The sequence below is a fragment of the Gossypium hirsutum genome, chromosome D03 (assembly GCF_007990345.1).
Source record: "Gossypium hirsutum isolate 1008001.06 chromosome D03, Gossypium_hirsutum_v2.1, whole genome shotgun sequence".
NCBI classification, from domain to species: Eukaryota; Viridiplantae; Streptophyta; class Magnoliopsida; order Malvales; family Malvaceae; genus Gossypium; species Gossypium hirsutum.
This window is the reverse complement of record NC_053439.1, coordinates 46,449,328-46,456,351: the sequence shown is the minus strand read 5'-3', so window position 1 is coordinate 46,456,351 and position 7,024 is coordinate 46,449,328. Positions and strand designations below refer to the sequence as shown.

The window sequence follows — 7,024 nt, the reverse complement described above, 5'->3', positions numbered from 1 at the left end:
TAATATTAATTATATAAAGCTTTTAAAATTTATAAAGATATTGATATGGATAGTTTTTTAAAGCTTTTTTTCCTTCATATTTTAAATTTTTTATTTTCTTACCTCAAAAATTATATAAAAATTTTAAAATTTATCTAATTCTTTAAAATATTACTTAATTTTTCAAACATTATTTATTTAAAATTAACATGAATTATATAATAATTAAATATAAAATTACAAAAAAATTCAATCATTAGCGGCATTTATGAGAAAAACGCCGCTAAGGTAAGCAATAGCGTCGTTTGAACAAAAAAACGACGCAATTATGAGAATTTTTTTTTTCAAAACGGCGTCGTTTGATATAACCAAAACGAGGTCGTTTTCTTCCCCAAATCAGATTTGACTTAAAAAAACTTAAAATTGAGCTGTGGGTTTTATTACCAAATGCCGCCAATCCCCCCCCCCCCCCAAGTTCTGAAATCAAAATCCTTCACTTCAAAATTTCGCTTTCCCTCACTTCAAATGCTGCCGGCGATGCCTCTCCTCAAGCTCCCTTGCCTATGCTCAAGTCCACCATCACTGGCGCCGCTTCCACCTCTCTTTCTGCTCATAAGAAGACCAAGGGTCGTGGCTTCCGTGAGGGCGATGCTGACCGCCACTCCTGTCTCGCCTCCCGCGACTTCGAGTCCCTCGGCACTGACGGCGGCCCTGGTCCCCAGAGATGTTAGTCCCTTCACTAAACCCTAATTTTTTTCTCTCCCTGTTCACTTATATTGTTTCATTTTGTTTGATTTTCTAGGGTTTTATTCTTATTTTTTTGCCCTACAAAACAAGATGATTACGAAATTGCTTTCATTTTTGCTGTATGGAAGTTGATCTTAATTTCATAACAAAATTGGGTTTGAAATAAGTTGGGAATTTGAGGGTTTTCGCTTAATGCTGAACCTTGAGCGGGTTTCTATTTTTTTTTGGGTTATATGAATTATCTTCACTGTGTTTTTTTTCCTTATTTATAGTCTATGAAATTTAATTGAATTTAATTGTTATTTCTTTGTTGCTTTTAATACCCTTTCACTGTTCTTCGATCTTTCTTTCATTATTTGTTTTTTGGAATCGATTGTGCGTTTTGTGATAAAACATAGAACTCGGCACATGATTCCAAATGCAGTTTTGTCAGTACCAGATAAAAATGTTACAATTGCTAAGAAATGTTCTATCTTTCCTGTTGAATTTGTTGGTGAGTATCTTTGATATTCTTATCATTCATTTTTGTCATATAAAGGGCGGTTGATATTCTTATCTTATCTTTGATATTTTTATCTTCATGCAATGGATGATTTCTTTTTGAATGTCTCATAGCTTTTTCTCCTCATTAGTTCTGTTTTTTTTTATAACTACTATAATTGGCACTTTTTAGATTACTGAAGATAAAACTAGATGGGAGTATCTGTTTAAGGTGTACTGGGTTCTTTTAAAAGAGAAGCTAGCTTTAACTTTAGATGAGCTTACTAACGCTACAAATCCATGGAAGGAACTTAGAGAAGCTTCAGCTAATATTGAACCAAAGCATCAAAACGACGTTGCAGATTTAATAAATAGTTACAAAAGTTTATACCCAAAATGGCTTTTTGATCTCAGGTAATTTAAAACTCTTATTTACTTAATGGTGTAATTTTGAATTTCATTGGAAACTTTAATTTGTTAGAATTTGATCATATTAATTTGTTCGATTTTCTTGTTTGTATGTTTATACAAAGTCGTTTCCTTCCAGTTTGCCTATGTAAACTTGGACACTTTTAATTATATTAAAATTTAAAACATCCAAAAACTTATATAAAACTCACGTTTTCTTAAAGCATGACATCAAGAGGCTCTCATTTTGGGGGGCCTGGAACTGATATCAGCTGAAATGATTCCATTTTAATCCGTGGCCTCATTGTGGATTAATTCCTTTTGATGCTTGCATACATGTATGCACTCCTTTGTGTTTTATTCTATTTTTGTTCTAAGATCTATTAAATCTAACTTAATTTTCACGCATTCTGTTGTGCAAATTGGAGGTCCTTGGGATTTCTGCAAAGTCCAAGACCAATGAACCAAAATAGCAAAAATTATGTATCTGGAATCGTGAAACGAAGGAATTTGAGTGAATTCGATATGTCAAAATTGGGTATTGGATTTGATGATGAGAAGTCTGAAAGAAAAAATCGGAAAAGGCATTAGTTTTGTCTCAGATTAACGTTTGAAAAACAGAAATATGGATGTGCTGCTGTTTGATTTCATAGAAAATAAGGAAACTAGAAAAAGGTATGTTTTAGATTATTGCTCCTTTTGATTATTTATATTATAAGAACTACATTTGTTCATTCATATGGAGGTTTTGCAGGCGCTGCTATGGCTATTATTTCATGCTTCACGGCTTGAAACTGAAATTGCAAACTTTGAATAATATGATCTTAATTATGGTTAACAAGATAAAGTTTTAGCAATCAATTTTGGTAAGGATTAATATGCAATTTATACCTCAACTTGTCTCAACTTATATTTTGTTTCCCACCTAAACACACTAACGTCATTAATTTACACTTACATGAAATGTAATAGCTTCTCAAATTTTTATTTTTTAAATTTTGTTGTTTTAAAATTGCAGGAACTTAGAGAAGCTTCAGCTAATATTGAACCAAAGCATCAAAACGACGTTGCAGATTTAATAAATAGTTACAAAAGTTTATACCAAAAATGGGTTTTTGATCTCAGGTAATTTAAAACCCTTATTTACTTAATGGTGTAATTTTGAATTTCATTGGAAACTTTAATTTGTTAGAATTTGATCCTCTTAATTTGCAAAAATTGGAAATTTGATCTGTTTTTGGTGCATACATGCTCTTGAACAGTTGGTTTTTGCTAATTTGTTTTGATCTCCGATAGTTTAAAACTCTTATTTACTTAATGGTGTAAGTCTGAATTTCATTGGAAACTTTAATTTGTTAGACTTCCATCCTCTTATTTTATAAAAATTGAAAATTTAGTCTGGTTTTTGGTGAATATATGAACTTGTATTGTTAATTTGTGTTAATTTGTTGCATTTAAAATGTTATAAAAATTGACAAGTTGGTCCGGTTTTTGGTAAATACATTATACATGAACTGTTAATTTTTGCTAATTTTTTGCATGTAAATTGCTGAAATGATGATTTTTTATATCTCCTTACATATTAAATATTGAAATGTTCTACTAATGTTACCCAAAATGGGTTTAGGGTTTTAAAAATTGAAAATTGAAAATTTAGTCTGCTTGTTGGTAAATGCATGAACTTGATCCATTTATTTTTGCTAATTTGTTGCATATAAGTTGTTATAAATATTGACAAATTAGTCTGATTTTTGGTAAATACATGAACTTGAACCATTGATTTTTGTTAATTTGTCGCATATAAATCGTTATAGAAATTGAAGATTTAGCCCTAATGCCGGTAAATATATGAACTATGAATAATTGATTTTTTGCTAATTTGTTTCACATAAACTGTTGTAAGATTGATTTGTGTTAATTTCTTGCATATAAATTATTGAAATGTTGATTTTTGATAATTCCTTACATATTAAATATTGAAGTGTTGATGTTCAAGCTAGTAATTTAACAGTGAGGTTTACTAATGTTATCCAATTGGACTAACTTATCAGGTTTTGTAAATTAAGGGGATAAAATTCATAATTAGACCTTTACATATATAGTTTTATTCCAAAGTGTTACCTTGAAAGTTAGTATTGGCTTAATTTTCCAGTACTTATTATGTGTATGTCTTGCTTGAAGGCCTCTCCTTTAGGCATGTGATAAAAGGCTAGCACTTTTTGGTAGCAAGGATGAAAAGTGGAAAGACAAAAAAAGTATTAATTTAATGATTACAAATATCTTTGTTATAAATTTCTACCATTAGATTAAATAGTTTGCCATCCTTACTGCACAGAACCGAAAGGATTTTAAAGTGTTGATTTAACTCTCTCTCTCTCTCTCTCTTATATTTATTTGGTTTTGATCTTGTTAATTTGCTTGTTTAGACCATATGACTAGCATTTGGATTATCTTCCATTGAATGTTTTTTTTTTGTATAAAGTTATTTATGCTGGCATCTGCTTTTTTCTTTTTAGGCACTTAGATTAAGGTCGAATGAGCTAAAATTGGAGAGGCAATTGGAGAACACAGAGGCTGAAATTTCTTCTTTCAAGTATGCTGTAAATTTTCTTTACCAAAGGGCTTGTGATCTACATTTTCAGGATGAGTTGATTACTTGTTTCTTCAATTATATATGCCTTTTGCCATATGTGTTCAAAAGTAACTGCCTGGATTATAATGCTCATACATAACTCCTTGGTGCAGAATTGAAGGTTACTTTTGTTGATATTAGTAGAGAAACATTTATTATTGTTACATATTACAACTAAAGAACCAGAAAGGAAGCAAAAGAATATGTGTGCGTGTGGGGTGGGAGATATTTAATTGTTAGTTATTTGCTTATTAAGTAGGTTTCCTATGTGAAATGTTTAATGTTGTTTCCTTCCGTTTGCTATATATTATCATGTTTAGACTTTCATTTGGATATAGTTTCATGTTGATTCTTCTAATAGTTATAGGACATCTTATTCATTCTGAATTTTGCAGAAAGAAAATGTCTAGCCTAGAGAAAGAGCGTCAGGATTTTCTATCAACCATTGAAGCACTTAAAGAAGGTAAGTACGCTAATAGCTAGGCGTTTTAATGATAATAATATGTTTGTTGTATAAGATCTTGAAAAGAATAGAATTTAACATATGTTTTTTGGAATTTAAAATTTTAAAAGTAGTTAAATTAAATTTGCAATTTATGCATAGTACAGGGATTAATGACATAAATTGCGTTTATTTTTAACATTGAATGATTTCTTTTGTGAATTTGGTTTGAAAAAGAAAAGAAAAGAGAGAAAAATATTCTGGTAAAAGTGGCAGTTTAGCCTTTAACTTTTAAAAAGGTTGAATCTATTCAATGCTAGCGCTTTTCTCTTCTCCTGCCCTTGACAGCACATTCATTTGACAGGATAATTTGGAAACCCTGTTGCAAGAGAAGGACATTTAGGCTGATCTAATCTGTTGCTTGCAGCATTTGCAGGTATTTTGTGTAGTTTAAGTTGTGAACATTGGGTTTTGATTTGTCATGTGAACAAATATGATGAATCTAAAGTGCATTTTTATTCTTCAATTTGCAGTAAAGATTTGAAACTGAAGACAAATTAAGGAGACTTCTAAGTAATGTGTCATTTTTGTTGAAACCAAGGGGTTATTTTTTCGGTATTACTCTTGAAAAAGTGATTGCCAAAAACTGTTGTTTTTGATTTGTGTATTTTCCTTTTTTTTTTTGTTCTTGTGGTTATTGCTGCCCCTGTTTTTGGGAGGTGATTGTGTAAACATTTTAGTGTGCTTTAGTTATTGTAAGAATATTTTTAACATTGTTAATTTTAATATTATTGTAAGAATATTTTGAATTATAATTCAGTTATCAATTTATATAATTTATCTTTCATTGAATTTGAAGTATCATTTAAATTTGTTGTTTTTGGTTGGATTTTATGTATATGGATGAAAATTGGATGTTACAAATTTGTTAAAATTAGTGGTGTGTTTATATAAACGCCGCTAAAGAATTGTACTTTTAGCGGCGTTTGTGATAAAGCGTCGCTAAAGATCATGTTCTTTAGCAGCGTTTTTGGGAAAAAGCGCTGCTAAAGGTCTTGGTCTTTAGCGGCATTTTTAGGAAAAGTGCCACTAAAGGTCTTGGTTTTTAGCGGCGTTTGTGAGAAAAGCGCCGCTAAAGGTCATGGTCTTTAGCGACGTTTTAATGGTGCTTTCGACAGCGCCGCTAAAGGCCTAAAAAAACGCTGCTAAAAGCCTGTTTTGGTGTAGTGAACAAACCTTAATTTAAACTTCCTAATGGCCGAACCCTAGCTTGGATGTTTCTTTGTTTTTCTTTTCTCACTTTCGTTTTTGAGGAAGATGATAACATAAGGATTTTTGTTTAATTTAATTATCATATATTATAATATATGTTTATTTACTTAATTAACCTTACTTATCTAATATATAATATTAAAACGCTAAGGTTAGTCTTGTATTCAACCGTCCACTATCTATATAGTGGTTAAATTTCACTTTTAAACCTCTCATTTAAAAAGACAACAACTAATAGATGCTTTTAAATTAAATCCCTAAGTTTTCATTTTACGCGATTAAGCCCCTTTTTATCAAATTGAGCACTCAAACGATCAAATTTTTATACGAAATTTTCACACATAGTAATTCACATACTGTAAATACCATAAATACTTTTAAAATATTTTTTTGACTTGGATTTGTGGTCCCGAAACTACTTTGTCCGATTAGGGTCAAAATCGAGCTGTTACAACTCTCCTCCCTCAGGGATTTTCATCCCCGAAAATCTTACCGGTGAATAGGTTTGGATAACATTCTTTCATGGCATCCTTTGGTTCCTAAGTTGCTTCTTTGATTACGTGTTTATGTCACAGTACTTTAACTAACGTAATTCACTTGTTTCGTAACTTTTTAACTTCACGAGCCAAAATACTAATCGGTTCTTCTTCGTATGGCATATCAGATTTAATCTCAACCTCTGACGGATTAATCAAATGTGAAGGATCAGATTGGTATCTACGAAGCATCGAAACATAGAATACATTGTGAATCTTTTCTAGCTCAGGTGGCAACAACAATCTATAAGCAACCGGCTCGATGCGCTCAATAATCTCATAAGGTCCAATGAATTTCGGACTCAATTTACCTTTACGACCAAATGTGAGTATTTTCTTCCACGGCAAGACTTTCAAAAACACTTTGTCCCCAATTTGAAACTATATATCTTTTCTTTTAAAAATCTGCATAAGATTTTTGACGATCCGATGTTGCTTTTAAACTATCCCGAATCACTTTCACTTTCTGCTCAGTTTCTTTAATCAAATCAACCCTGTGTATCTTATTCTCACTAAGCTCGGTCTAAA

General features: G+C 31.1%; 1 long non-coding RNA gene across 14 annotated transcripts; it reads left to right on the top strand.

The window, feature by feature from the left end:
* The first annotated feature begins 418 nt into the window (after positions 1-418).
* LOC107950329 (uncharacterized) lies at positions 419-5,500 on the top strand. Of its 14 annotated transcripts, XR_001697995.2 has the most exons (9): positions 419-705; positions 1,400-1,620; positions 2,043-2,289; positions 2,369-2,480; positions 2,633-2,739; positions 4,131-4,207; positions 4,642-4,709; positions 5,053-5,124; positions 5,222-5,500. It is a non-coding gene; the product is annotated as an uncharacterized lncRNA (long non-coding RNA). The 14 variants fall into 14 exon arrangements; XR_001697993.2 differs by lacking the exon at positions 2,369-2,480; XR_005911448.1 differs by having other exon boundaries at positions 419-1,620.
* The last annotated feature ends 1,524 nt before the right edge of the window (positions 5,501-7,024 follow it).